General features: G+C 39.5%; 1 protein-coding gene across 4 annotated transcripts in view; it reads left to right on the top strand.

The window, feature by feature from the left end:
• EYA1 (EYA transcriptional coactivator and phosphatase 1) overlaps window positions 1-15,302 on the top strand; it is a 159,752-nt gene that overhangs the window by 53,400 nt on the left and 91,050 nt on the right. Inside the window, exon 1 of one of the 4 annotated variants that reach the window (XM_071420962.1) lies at window positions 14,129-14,260. The exons of 2 other annotated variants lie outside the window; for them this stretch is intronic. The gene's annotated coding sequence lies outside the window, so the exon portion shown is untranslated. Of the gene's footprint in view, window positions 1-14,128; window positions 14,261-14,367; window positions 14,777-15,302 lie in introns of those variants that run through there. One more of the 4 variants, XM_071420953.1, reaches the window with a different exon arrangement.

Below are 15,302 nucleotides of genomic sequence, written 5' to 3'. Positions count from 1 at the left end.
ACAAGCTGACAGCCTCAGGCATTCCAGCAGGCTGTGTAACAAAGCCTTTTCAAGACCTACTTGGTGGAAAATCAGATTATTTATGAGCTCATACATGGTGTCCATTGTTGTTGGCTTGTAGTTCTTTTTTGGTGGCCTCATCCTTCTGTGCATTGCTATGGTGCCTTTGATTTTATTTTTTGGTATCCATCAAAGTAGGTTGAAAGAATGGGTGAAGAAAGATGCTCTCCATTGACATCACTCTTGCTTATCATCTGCTGCTACGTGGTGAAGAGGAGAAAGTCAATCTGACCCACATGTGAGAGAGGACAGTCCAGCTGTTAACAGCACCAGGTCTGAGACTGAAAAAAATTCAAGCAATTTAGAATATAAATAAGAAGTCACTTCTTGATTGCAGCCATAGCTGGTTCCTGAAAGGAAGCAAGGCACAATTTTTGTCTGTAGTGTTGTTTTCCTTCCTTCAGCAGCTCAATAGGATGAACCTGATTTTTACTTTTTTTATAGTAAAACAGTTTTACTTTTGTAGGTAGGGACTGAAAGGCTTTCTTGTGACAAATGACAGATCTTAGCCTCTGGGGAACTGTCTTTCTGTGTAAAATGAAGTTGCCCTGTCAGCAAAATCAAAAACTTCATTAAAATAGCTGAACAGAACTGTAAATGGAGATCAGGCAGTTTCTTGTTATAACCTGGTTTCCTAAAGCAAAAAGGCTTTTGCAACCAGATTCTTTGTATGTGTCTGTCTAGCTGCATGTCTTCTAATAATAACTTTTCAATTTCTTGGGAAATCTCAATCCAGTCTGATGGAAAGCTAGCCAGCCTCACACGTGTCACACTCCTTTAAGCTTTAGGAAGACACAAAGAAGGATTGTGGAGAATGTGTGGAGGTGTCCTTGGCTGATGAGAGGCTAAAGACAAATGTATCTTTGGGTGGACATCTGTGGAACTCTAGGATAGGGCTGTTGTGTACTGCTGATGGTATGGTTGGAGGCATGCAGGTCTCCAGTGCAGGCAAGCTGCCTTTTGGTCCTAAAAGTGCTGTTGATGACACAACCCCTTGTGTGTCCCTCTCCCCAGACTGGGGAGTTGGTAAGAGGTACCTGGCTGGTCTCTGTCAACCCCAAGCCATTGCACCCTCAGGACTTCCAAGCCCAGAGAATTTGCTTTTAAACAACTTGCATCCCAAAAGCCAGACCCTTTCCTCTCCAGAACTACACCAATGTCATCAGCACACCTCTCCTTCTTCCCTACCACTTGAATCTCTTCTCTTAAGGCACCCCATGATCTTCTCTTCTAGAAGATCTCTTTGAGAAGATTCTCTTCTCTTCCCAACACAGAAGCTCCAAACCCATTGCAGCTGCTCCACCACCAGATTTCAGCCTGGTTCCAAGGGCTGCTTTGAGCCAGCTGCCCTCCCCTGGCTGCCCATGCTCATTGCCTCCGCCTCCATGGGCACTGGATCTCTTGGAGTTATCTTTGTGGGGAAAAATGTCCTCCCTACCCCCACTCCTGGTTTTCAGGAGATGTAAAAAAACTGGTTAGAAGCAGCAACTGTGAAAATTGAAGCCTGTGAGCTATAAAACAGAGGGAATCTCTGGCAAGGCCCTGTAAGTAACTCTAAGCCTGTAATTCTCTCTACTCACAGCCTTGCTCTAAAATACCCTGGCTGACCTTCCTGGCACGTTGTGGGGAAAGTTCAAATATAGTCAAATGCAAAAATCTTTCATTTATACTTGCTGTCATTAGCTTCTGGAATGTCAAATCACAATTTCTCAGACTGCTTGATGGGTTACAGGTTGATTATCTCTTACTCTAGTTTTAGTGGTTCTTTTAATCCTATTTTTTTTTTTTGTAATTGCACTTCTAATTATTTTAGAAGTTCCCAGGATACTGATAGTCTATGCATCTAAAAGGCATTTCAGCAAAAATATTAATGGAAATATCCTTGCAGATGAGGATTAGGAGCAGCACAAGGAATGGAGTAACTCTCATTAGGCTGGAGACTTTTTCTTCTGAGTCTAAAATGCTAATGGAGCATCCTGTAGTGTCCGTATGAAAAGACTCTATGTTCCTTCTGTATTTATAGATTGCAGAGTGGGAGATGCAGACAGTGCATACCCGGAATTAGATGGTTATTTTAGATGGTGGAAAGCAGGAGGGAAATTTTCAAATTAGAGTGTGAGAACATAACCATGTGACTTACTCAAATTAATAGGAACTGCATAGTGTAGTCTCTATGCACCACTTTGAAAATTTCCCTGGGTGTTTTTATGCAACCAGAATAATATGCAGGCAATGAAGCAAAAGCCAGTGTAAACACAAAGTGATCATATAATTTTACATGTTTTTAATTATTGACATATACTCCACTTTTCTCCAGAAATAAAAAATACTTATGAATGAAGTAGGTAAACACAAAAGGAAACTGTTTCAGCAATTATTTAGAATGGAAATATTTTTTTAATTTACTTTCTAATGAAGTCACTAAACTTGCTTGCACATTTAGAAAATATATTTAAAATCTTCACTCCCATGTATGTATAAAAACCCCCAAAATGCAGATTATTGCGTCACTCTAAAGGAGATGTTTATGTCAATCAGGTCACCAGGTATCAAACAACCTTCTAGTAATGTATCCAGAGTCTTAATTTGATCTCAGTATTGGATTAATTGAATTCTTTGTACTCTGAAGACTGTAGCTGCACTGCAGGATGACATGAGAAAGGTGTAGAAGGTAAAAGGAAAGGCTTCTGCATTTGCTTCAGAAGCCATCTATCCACTCTGTCCTGTGTCCAGTTACTGCTGGCTTAGTAAAAGACACATGGTGCTTATCATTAATTAAGTCATGAATGGTGTTAACTTTATTATCCACTAGGCTTTCATTCAACATCATAAATCCAAAGCAAAGCTCATGGTTTCTGATTGTCAGTCCAGCTCAGGGAAAGAATGAAAGAAGAAGTGGTTATGTCTGAAAACAAATATCATATGGTGTCTGCATCCCTCCAAAACTCAAGAGCTGCAGAACTAATTTCAGCTGTCAGTATATTGTTGTACCACCTTGGCTTTCCCAGGACAGATGTAGGAGGTCAAAAAATGACAATGCCTGTAAAATGAGTGTAATTCTGAATCGATATAGCCCTTAAAAAACCTGGCATGAGAAGTAGGTATTCTGCAGCTTCCCCTGTCTACCAAGTGGTTTTCACATTTTGAAGACTTGTCAAAAAGCAGCAATCTTCTGCAAAATAATTCCATCACACATTAGTCTGTCATGGGCTTTGTGAGTTCATCTTAACTTCTCTGCCCTATGGACTGCATGCTGGATGCAAAAGATTAGAGACAAGAAATGTTTTTCTTTCTCTCTGTATAACACAGCTTTAACCAAAAGATCCTCAACTGCTGACATTGTGAAGCAACAAAATTCCTTCCCAAGGCTCCAAACTCAAAAAAGAAACAATCAATCACATCTCCAGCAGGACCAAGAGTCTCACACCCTTCCTAGCAAGATGTGAGTAGGAATGGTCAGAGGGGTAAGGAGGAATATATAACAAATTGATCAGAGAGATCAATTGATTAGAGAATATGTAACAATTGATCTCTCAGTATCAGAGAGAGTGATTCCCTACAAACAAAACACAAACACCTTCTTAATCCTATAGAATATCTAAGAGAATAAATTCCCCTGGCAAATACATGTGGGTATTCCCCCAGAGAAGCAAATTTTAACAGGCTTGTGTAAAGAAAGGCAAACCGTGTAAATTGAGTATTGAAACAGTTAATTGTGGGAGCTGGAAAATCCTACAAGGTGAATGTGGGCATCATCAGCTGTTACTGGCAGCTCATGAACAAATGGAGAGCAAAACCTTGAGCCTCCCAGCTTGTGGTGCCACAGGAGTGTTATCACTGCCAGTGTAATTCAGAATATCAGTGATTCCTACTTCAGGGGTTCGGATCAGGAGAGATGAGAGAGTGAAATCTAGATGATTTCACAGAAATGATCTAATATATACATCCACTCCATTCTCTTACCTGCAGAGTCAAGAGGAGGGAAGTGAACATCTGACACACCATAGGGCAGTCACCCCTGTGTGGGAGAACAAGCTCCAAGGAAGGAATTTGTAACGAGCTTAGCGGCGACACACTGGCGTGTTGGACAATGCATTGACTTCTGTGATAAATGTTCTCTGGAAAGTAATTTCCAGAGCTAGCAAGGAATTATGTAAATGGAGAAATAATCAGATAAGGTGAGCAAGAGTGAAGAAATGAAACAGTCTTTCAGGGCTCAGTTATGAAAAGATGATTGGAATGCATTTAGCAGTATTCAGCTAATGAAGTTAGAGTTGTAATTGCAGGCAGGTAAGGAAACCAAACAAATTTTAAATGATAAATCTGTATTTATGGTTTTTAGGCTTGGAGGAAGTCAGGCTTGGAGTTAATTTTTTTTTTCTTTTTTTGATTTCTAGTTTGTGAATACATTTGCACATTTCAGAAGTGCATTTTTGGGGATTTTCAAATCTTGGAGCTAATCCAAGACCAATGCAAGTGATGAAAATTTACTGGATTTACTTCTTTCAGTAGAACCAACCCTACAGAGATGTTAATTTGGATAGCATGGCATTTGATGTTAGGCAGGGAAGGATGCTGTGGCTTATTAGTTCTTCTGGGATAGAAGGAGAGAAACACATTGTCGAACGCTAAAGGAGATATTAACTGTCACTCCCCTGAGCACATGACACCTATGTGGAAATCTTATGAAGTCTGGGTATCACTATTTTTATTAAATATGAGGTTATCACATTTCCACTGATGTCTGCCTGTGTACTTTCATGTTTATTGACTGTTAGATGACATCACTGCTTTCTGATTGCAAATACTTTGCATTACTACTAGCTCTCAGCTATTTGAGGGAAGATTTATTGGTATTATCCATGGATCTTTCTAGCAAGAGAAAAGCTACACATGCTTAAACAGTGCTAAAGTTGGAAATTCAGCAGGTATCCCTAAGCTGTGCAGTGCAGTTTTATTAAACCAGAGAACTTATGCCTTGCAAAGTTAAAAGCAAGCTCAGGTGAGTGTAAAGATTTAGCAAATCAGTGTCTCAAAGCAATCTTTTAGATCTCTGTGATTTATTGGGTTTTTATTCATAGTCTTGAGTTTCTAAACCAAGTGTAAACAGAAGTCTTCTCTTATTAAGGCTCTCTAAAATCCACTTCTCTTACTAAATTAATAGGAAACATTTTTATTGCATATTAACTTACAGCTATTTTCTCACTGCCATTCATTTCAAGTCATTTTATTTTACCCATTCAAATTTTGAGGAACTGGTGTCTTGGTGAACTTCGGTGCATCCAAACATGATGAGGTAACTAGACCTGTCTCCAGCAACCTGTACTGTGAGGATGGACTCCAGCCAGCAGTACACAACCCCCTTGAGGTCAGGAGGACAACTGATGGGTACCACAGTCCACCTTTGGACTGGACTGCAGGGCAGTGGCCTGGGCTGAAGCAAACCCCAACACTGGTTGACAGTAACCTTGTAATGTAGGACCTGCTCAAATGAATTTCATCCTGCACATTCATCAGATGGTAAAAAAAAAAATAAATTAGGCAATTCCATATTACATTGATGTAAAAATAGTTGACCTAAAAGTTGCTGCTTTAGCGCATGTGCTACATAACTATATACTATTATTTACTTACTTACCAGGAAGACAAGAAGCAAATCCTGTAATTCATCAGCTAGTAGAGTAAGATTTGTATAAGCCTCCTGCTGTGCTTGGTATACCACATTTGCCTGAGGCCAATTACTGTGATGCTGATTCTGTTTTAATTCAATCTTTAGAGATGCATACACAATATTTTATACTATTTTGAAGGTGAAGATATTAAGAGTGTTTTCTTGTTTAAAGAACAAACAGACCAACAAAAAAGAAATTATGAGTATTTTACGAGAAAGGAGATTGGAGAAGAGAAATGCACTCTAGGGCTATCACTGCTGCTTTGTGGCAGCTCTTTTGGGTCTCACAGAACAACAAAAGCAGCTGAGGGTCAGCCACTCTCCATCCCTTGGATTTCCCATTTTCAACTGTTCCTGAGACCACCACGCAGTTCCTGAGACTATTTTTGAATTCAAAACCATTCTAGATGCAGATTAAGCTTCAGGAGGGGGAGCCTTCATTCTGGACGTTTGAGAGGTGGGTAAAATTCATCAGTGGCTGCAGGGGCTGGGGATGCTTTAGTGAATGGCCAAAGCCCATTGGGGCTTGGTGGAACAGGAAGTGTCCTCAGGCAGGGCAATGCAGCCCTTGTGTCCCAGGCACCATAAGGCATCACCTGCAGCATTCAGTCTCCACAAGTTTAATTTTGGGGTTTTTTCAGTAAGTGGTCATCTGCAGTGGAGTACATTGATGGAATATATTTCAAACTAATGCATTTTCAGGCTACTAAAGATAATAAATTTTCCAAGGTGTCTCTAATTTAGGCTTTTGTGCTTTCCAAAAGAGCTATTAAAAATCAGCCTGGATACAAAAAACACGCTGCTTGTAATTACAGTGGTACTGGATTCACCAAAGACAAATAAGCATTTCTGAGTTGCACTCAACACATTCCTTATCCTGATAGCAGACAGATTGCAATTTTTAAAAAATCAAATTATAAGAGTTAAAACCAGGTTGCTCAACTTCGTTTCACGTTCTTCATGCAGTTGTCTGCTGTTGTGTGTAGCTCTGTGTCCTGTTCTTATGATATTGCATTCTTCTGGTACCAGTGCAAGAAAAGCATTCTGCCTCTGCCCAGTGTGCAGCACCCATGCTGTGTCTCTCAGCTCATGAACTGCCATCCAGTGCAAGATGCATTTTTGTTTGTCTGGACCTAATTTAGCAACACTGTTTAATGGAGGTGGTTGTATATGGAGATTCCTGCATTGTGCAAGGCAAGGCATCCCTAAAGATGCATTTTCAGAACTTCCTCAGGTGAATAGCTTGGGTGGACATGAATGCTTCACTCTTTTGGGCATGCAGATGTGGTACAAGACAGAGGAGCAAGGTATAGGATTTGTTTATTAGATACTGGAATCACAATTTTGCTTGTTCGTAATTCTTGTGAAACTCACTTGAAATTTTTGGTTTAACCTATTTCCCTCTAAATTAGTGACATGTTTGCAAGGACAAAATGTCTGACTGTTGTCTGTGACTTTTTTTCCCCCTTGGGCCCAGGTTTGAAAGGGATCTGTCATCTTGTGTTTGTGAGCTCAAAGTGTAATTATGAATAATGGGTTTAAGAATTAAATATTTCTTCAGAAAGGTCTATTTTAAAGCAGGATATATATGTAGAAAATCTATATAATGCCATTAATTAAAAAAAATAAAATTGTATTAGTAGCCTGGAAGTATCCAAGCAGTAAAAAGAGTTTAAGCTTTGTTTACATTTTGGCTGCAAGAGGTGCCTCTCTTTAAGTATTTAGATAAACAAACCAAAGCTGCTGTTTTCATTAGCACATAACACAGAGCCCAGTTTCCTTACCTGAGAGAACATTAAACTAAAATTCAGTGGCAGAAAGCAATTTGATCTCTTGCAAATATCAGTCTTGATAAACCTTACTCTATGGAAAAAAAGCCCCAACAAACCAACCTTCAAATTTCGTACCTATTGACATTGCTTAATAAAAACATCTCCAGTGCTGGTGCTTCTGGGTGTGTTTCCAATAGCAATGTGATTGCAAGGCTCCGTGGATAAAGTTACCAATCCTTTGAATTCTGACCTTCAGTCTAAAACAGCTTTAGAGGTTACTCTTTTTCCTTTTTGTGAGATTGCAGAGAAAAAGTTAATGCTGCTGGAAGGAAGCGGGGGAGGGAGCTGGGCTTGGAGATGGGAACTGGGTCTTTGAAGCCATCTGAGAAGTTTTCCTTTGGCCTTGATTTGTAACAACAAATATTGGCAGTCTGAATCAGTAATTATATGAAGTTTCAAAATAGAGCCGAATGCTCTATTTTGAAACTTCTGTGAATACAATTACTATTGAGACCCAATTGATTCTGAGGGAAATTATACTGTTGGGTTTGACAAAGTCTGGATTCTTGGGGCAGCTGTAGCCACCAAAACTTGAGAGTAGCTTAAATCCATCATCTGTGTCTACAGGGAGGGGAAACCTCAAAATTGGGTCCCCTGCATTGACTGGAAGTGTCTCTCTCTCCCCTGAGGATGAGGGTTTGGATGATCTTTGGCTAAATCCTTAATTTTAGATGATTACACATAGGTGAGAATAGCTTCTGCTGAACAAATGATGCTCATGATATAATTACTGTAAGGTTTAGAAGAATATATTGTGTTAAATTACCGAAAAACAGTTTCTGGGAAAAACATCATTGCAAGTATAAAATAAATCACAGGACTATTTTAATTTCAACTTCCACTTTGTCCTTTCCATTACAAGGCCCACAGTGGGGAATATTTATGCATGTCACTTTTAGAAGATATTCAGATCACCAAAAGAAAAATTTGTGTAACTGAATGTTTCAAAGTTAACAATGCACATATTTACTAATATGTATGTAATAATTTCAGCTAATGCAAAGTTTGTAATTTGAATGTGTATTGATGAGTCACATATATTAGTCATAAATGCTGGTTTGTCTTAATAATTTGTCAAAGTGAGCCTGGGTTGTTGTTTTTCAATATTCTTTCTAATTCAAAATGCTTTAATCAATACTTATTTTCCCTATATAATATTTTTTTGGGTTTTTTGTGCAACCTTATATGTCAGTAGCTGAAAAATTATGTAATAATTGGCACAAATAACTAAAATACAGTAATGATCCACTGCTCCATCTACTGTTGAACAGTGACATGAATAACACTCCAGAAAAAAATACAAAATGCATTTAGGAAATAATAACAAAATGGAATTTACAACGAAAAAACCTATTGTTTCTGTGGTAAGTGAACAAACATCTTTTTCTAGCCAAGTAAAGTATTCTGAGAATGACTTTAATTCAGAGTTAAAAAACAAAGAGGAACTTTCCATCTTCTTTTTCACCTTATAGGAGTTGCTGAGAAAACTGGTTTTGTTCACGTAAGTGGGAAGAAGTTGGAAAAAAGACACTCTAGTATTACTGAGCTGACTGATGTCATACAGGGCGCTGCATTTATATCACTGGCAAAAATGTAAGGTTTTGCTGTGAAAAAAAATTTGCAATGGTTTGTAAGTTCTACCTTTATTCTAGTAGCACTAAATGAAAGGTGAGGAAGGCCTAAGCAGTCGTGGGAGGATGAACTATGGAAAAATGGCATGTGTGTGAAATGATGTGTTTTATAGTCTCTGCAGAACAACAGGACTTGATTATTTTGTCAGCTCACTGGTAATCTCTCATTTATAGTGTGCTCTTCCTGCAACCCAGTCTTCCGAGGAACTCCTGATTATAGCTTTTATCACCCCTTAGATTGCTAGCAAGCTGCTTCTCATCATCAGTGGTGCATTTGATTTGACTTGTTCATTTTTATAAGCAAATTATTATTCACATATCACAGTGAAGGATGATTATTTTCAAAGTTTAGGCAGTTGTGTTTCCATGCTGAGATGGAGTAAAAGCCTGAATGTCAATTAGAAAAATTAGCTGTTTCTTAAGGAAGCTCACAGCTTGCAATTTACTCCCTTCATTTCACCCCCTATCTTGTAAACTGATAATTCTTCAAATAACTTTCTTCAGACACATCTTTGTTGTCTTCAGCAGGACTTCTTTTAAAAATAGTTACATGTTTATGTTTCTTTTGAGCAGAGGTTTTTTGTGCAACAAATTAAAGTAGCACTCCACCGGTTTTTAGGTACTGCAGACAGTATTAAAAGTCCTCCTGTAAAACTCTTGAACTTAATTGGAAAATGGAAGGTAATTTTCTATAGCTCAATTTAATAGCTAAAACATTGCTAAGATGAAGACTGTTTTAGTTGGAAAAGCTACATTACTTTTAAACTTGGAGTAGATCTCCGAGCTCTGCCCTCAGGATGCCACAGACCTGGTGTCTCAGTCTTTGGGGAAAAGCCATCATTTTTGGGTAGAACATCTACTTCTGATGATGTGGAGACCAAAGCTTTTCAGTATTTTTGTGTGCCAGACATTTTCTTCATGAGATTTCTAGAAGAGACAAGTAAGGTAGGGTGTTAAAAAAGACCAGAAGGGAAATTATAGTATTAGATACATTTAAAATTTAAGTTCATCTAGGAAACCTTTCCTTCACCCTGCCAAACAACTTTTTTATTTTGCATTTAGAGTACTGAGTATATATATAATTTACACTACTGGTGCTTGTAAATGTATATACACGCACACAAACTATTTTTTCCTCCCTTTAACATAATGCTTTTAAGATGCAAGAAATCTACTGGAAAAAAAACCAAGCATACTTTCACTTTGGAGAGTGAAAAATCGAGACATACTAAGGGATTGGCTTCAAACTAGACTTCTAATACTTCTTCTGTGGGCAGTCTCTGCATTTGTTTGTGTCATAGCTGTCAGCTATTTCAGAATCATGTGTAAGTCATGCATTCATTCAAAAAGCTAAAGCAGCGTCTAGTTAGCATTAATAAAGATTACTATTTCCTATTTTTAATTATACTAAATGTTCTGTAATTTGTACTGAAATGATGGATTGAAAACAACTACAACTGCCTGCAAACTAGCAAAACTAGCAAACTGGGGCTGGCAGTTCTTAGTGTTCTGGCTAAGGACGATGGCTGTTCATACGTGTTCTGGCTAAGGACGATGGCTAACAGCACATACCTTTTCTTATAACACATTACACACAGACCTTAGTTCAATATGAATTTTATCCAATATATCTTGAAAGAATATAATTAAGTTGTTCTTCTTAAGCACACTGATAGTTTTTGGACAGAACACTTTAAATGGTTGATTTCTGTCACTTTTACTGTTTGTATTTACCAAGGTCTTTCTGCTTTTGCTCACATGAGTAGCATGAGACAATACGGGCTCCTGTCAAATGCTGCAAACTTCTGTTCCAGCCAGGGATGTCTCTAGGCAACAGCTGCTATGTGTAAGATAAAACTTGTATGGAGGCATAGGAGGGATATTGCTGCTTCAGAGGGTTCTGACGTCGCACTGCAGTTGTTATGGGAAGAGCCAGGTGGTGGCTCTCAGGAGCAATGGGATACATCTTTTGCTTTAGTGAAGTGTGGTCTTCCTAGGCCTATTTCTGATATTAAATATTTCAGTAGTATTTCCTGCTTGGAGACAAACATATGAACATCCCACTGTTCCATATCCATCTTTCATCTAATTTTTCTTAATTACCAGAACATCTGTAATCGTGGCACCTAAGCGCCCAGTAAATGTTGTGCTCCAGATGGACCCATTTTACTTGTGCTAAAACAAGTGTGTGACACTGCATATGAAGTTAAAACCATATTGCATGAGTAATGGTTGTAATAATATACCCAGTGGCTTGTTGTGCATTTGATGTTATGTAATAGGCCTGGTCTTTCACTTCTTAGGACTCTTGAGATGCCAGCTGCATTAATGGGAATGCAGAATCGGGACAAATTTAGGCATGATGTAAACATACGCAAATCCCACTGAAATCTCTGTTCCAAACCCAGTGTTAGTGCAATTGTGGTTTGAAAATGATGTTGGGTGCCAGTGACCAACAACCCACCCTGCACTGATTTGGTATGCAGTTACTGGGAGGAACAAACCCCAAAAGATAAGTAAACAAACCTCTTTTAAGTAGGTTTCAAATTGGTGCAGTACTCAGCTGTCATAATTAGATTACCTATTGAAATAAAAAGAACTGCACTCACTTAAACCAAATGAGGATCTGGTCCATGGTATCAGCCGTAGGATAAGTTCATAGGTTAGACCCTATCACGGGGTAATGATATACACTGATCTGAAGTCCAATCTTCAGACATCAGATAAAGAACTTTAAGGAACTCTTTAATGGCTGTATAAACACAGAGGACCCTACTTTATCTCATATCCCCCATCTAGATCATTTATATAGCTTCAGTTCCCATACTGCTTACATGCCATACTACAGAAGAGATTAAAAATTCAAAGCTGATTCTTTTCTTGCAATGCATCACCAACACCCTTTTTCTGATCATCTTAGCCTCTGTGTAATTTATCCCATGTTTATCCTCACATCATCAAGCTCTGTACGTGTGTGTGGGGATCTGTCTTACTTTAATTAAATACAGAGACTGGGCACACTCCTGAAGTTATTACTTAGATATAACTCCCAGTAGGGACTCCAAACTAAACAGCAATAAGCTTGTTTCAGTCACCTTTACATTTAAAATACTAAAAGTTATTCATGTATTTGTGCTATTTGGTTTTGGTTTTTCTTTTTTCAATAATGGAAGGAGATAGATTTTTGCTAAAATTTGCACGCATCATTGAAGTCACAGTCTTCTTTTTAAATAATTTTTTATTTCCATATCATCATTTAAGTATCAGTGTTTTTGAAAAAGGGTTTTGAGTTACATTTTCCAGTGTAAGTTTGTAGCTCACAACAACAATAATATATTTTTTGAGTTTTTCTAGAAAAAAAAAATGAACTGCTTTGTTAAAGTGTGTGCCTGATATTATTCTTTTAATAGATGTACTCCTACAGTCAGTGAAGCAAGATGTGTCTTTGTATCAGATTGCGTATGGCTTTTAAAAAATGATCTTATTAACGCTGGTAAAGAATTCAGTGGTAAGCATTTTCCAGAAGATCGTGGCTGTTCCAAAAAAACATTTAGTTAAGAAAGATTGCATAGCCGTATGCTTCAGGGTTTCAGTGACTTTTACCTGACAAAACTGTGTGACTCCATAATAAGTAATTTGCATTTCGTTCCCAGTTTAATATAGAACACGGTAAATAGTTTTCTTGGCATGAGCTGTGGTTTCTGACTCTGAAGAAGTGATGGGATTGTGTTTGTGCTGGCTATGCAGACGGGCCCAATCGAAAGCTGCTTATTTTGACCTGGCTTCCCATATATGGTGTGTGACTGTCCCGAGATCCCTTTTCTCCGCTAAACAAAATGAAATCCTAGGTGCGTTCTCAGCTCGAGGTTGACTTGTAGCTTTGCAAACCGATCTGAAGTATTCCCAATGTACTTGCTGCAAAATAATGTCTCACTTACTGGGATGTAGTAGCCAGAAGATATTTCTCCTCTAGAAGTATTGCTTTCACATTCACAGATTAGTTAATTGAAGGTAAGGATATATTAGCAGTGAATAACCACAGGTTTTTTGTAAAGAGGAAAAAAAGTTCTGTTTCAATCTGTTTATACAGTATAAGGTTTGGGGGGTTGTTGATTTTTGGTTTTGTTTTGGTTTTTTAAAATTTAGTACTTTAGACCTGGCGTGGTATTAAGACTTCTTTTTTGGTACTACAAATCATTACGCTGTTTTCCTCATCATATTTGGATTATGAGCACTGAAAAACAGTGTAGAAATATTAGCGTTACATGAAGGGAAAGATACTGTCTGCGTAGTGGAAATGCTCTGGAGAATGCTGGTCAAATTTAGTTACTATGTGTGTTATAATGTTTTTTAACATAATGTATGTATTTTTGAAAGAGTTAGGTTTTTTTTTTTAAATTATGAGCAACTAAAGGTTCTGTAATAGAAAAGCATCATAAACCCATTTCAGTTTAATGGCTTACTAATTAAATTACTTAATTACCTATTGATTGGTAAAAGCTAAGGTTACTTAATGCACAAATTTAACTCTGTGCAACCATCTCTCCCTTCTCTGGAAACATTTATATGGTCTGTGGAAACAGCCTTTATACAGTTTCAAATTTTAAAACTTTAGTAAGTGATTCATAATAATTAAAAGACGAATTTGACTATATTTGCAATTGTTTTTAGGTGTACAGATATTTAATGGTTTAAGTGGTTTAAACCATTTTAAAAGTTCCAGATATTTTATTTAATAAATACCCTTAAATTGGACAAGGGTAGCTTAAATAGTTTTAGCAGACCTTTTCTTTACAAGGTTGCAAGAATCTCAGATATTTGAGAACAAATCTGTTACATATCCAATCAAAACGGGCATGTCCGGACGTGCACGCTGGTTGTACGCTTAAGAGCCTCTATGAGTATCCCTGCTTAGCTTCTCTCATTGATATAATGTTGGTGTAATTCCGGTTATTCTATTAGGACGGCTTTAGTTTAAACCCAGTTTACAAGAGGGGACGCATCTACGGACAATTCAACTTTCTAGATGAGAAGGGACCCGAGGGATTTTCAGGAGTTTTTCTGGGGTGAGGCTGAGGAAGGTGCAAGGAAGGGGGGCCCTGTCGGCCGGGCAGGGGGCGGAGGGGGCGCCGGGGGCGCGCAGTTTCCGCGGCGGAGCGCGGCAGCCCCGGCTGCGTTTCGCCCGTGCAGGAGGGCTGACTTCAGACCGCGCAAGCCTCATTGCAGTTGTTTCTTTTAAACCAATAAGGCTGGGACAAGAGAATAGCTGCGGTTTGCATTACAAAAACAAAAACAAAACCCAAAGGGGAAAAGAAGAAAAAAAAAAAAAAAGAAAAGAAAAGAAAAAAAAAAAAAGGCGAAGGGGAGTGAGAAGGCAAGCGGGCGCGGGAGCGGCGGCGTGCCCGCAGGCAGTGCCTGGGCAGACACACACGGCTGAGCAAACAGACGGCGGGGCTGCAGGCAGCCTCCCCTGGCCGCGCTTTGTCTGCCCAGCCCGGCCCGGCGCGGCCCGGCCCGGGGCGCTCCTGCCCCGCCGCGCCATGGGAGGCGCGCCCGCCGCGCCCTGACCGCGGAGCGGCACCGTGAGTACCGGGGCACGGACAGCGGCCGGGACAGAGCGGGACGGGCGGAGCGCCGGGAGCGAGGGAGGACAGCAGCGGGGAAGGGGGGCCCTGCCGCAGCCCGGCCGCCGACGAGAGCGGGGTCCCGGGCGGCGCCGAGGGCAGCGGCGCTTTCCGCGCGTTCTGCCGCGCCGGAGGAGAGCGGCGCTCAATTATAAATCACTGGGTGCAGCAGTTAATTTTGGCCGTAGTTCAGGCTGGGGTTTGTAGGCTTCCCGCAAAACAGATGTTAGGAGGTTCTGTTTATTGTGATCAGCCAGGTTTGGGGATTCTCCTGTTTGATTTCCTCGAGCGCTAATGGTTCGGCAGATAGGAGTAACGTGATGGGGAGATGTTAAATGGGGGGTGGAAATAGGCACGTACGGTACGAAACCAGCAGATCTTGTTGAAAGAGACATGAGAGCGTGAGAAAAATAATAAAGAAAATTGGGAGGAAGAATGCCTGACAGAGATTTTGACAGTGCTTTCTGAAGCAGGAAATCCTTTC

Source organism: Agelaius tricolor, unplaced genomic scaffold (assembly GCF_023055355.1).
Source record: "Agelaius tricolor isolate 1412-34295 unplaced genomic scaffold, bAgeTri1.0.p SCAF_2, whole genome shotgun sequence".
Lineage (NCBI taxonomy): Eukaryota > Metazoa > Chordata > Aves > Passeriformes > Icteridae > Agelaius > Agelaius tricolor.
Note: the sequence above shows the minus strand (reverse complement) of the source record. Positions and strands in the feature narration are given on the sequence as shown.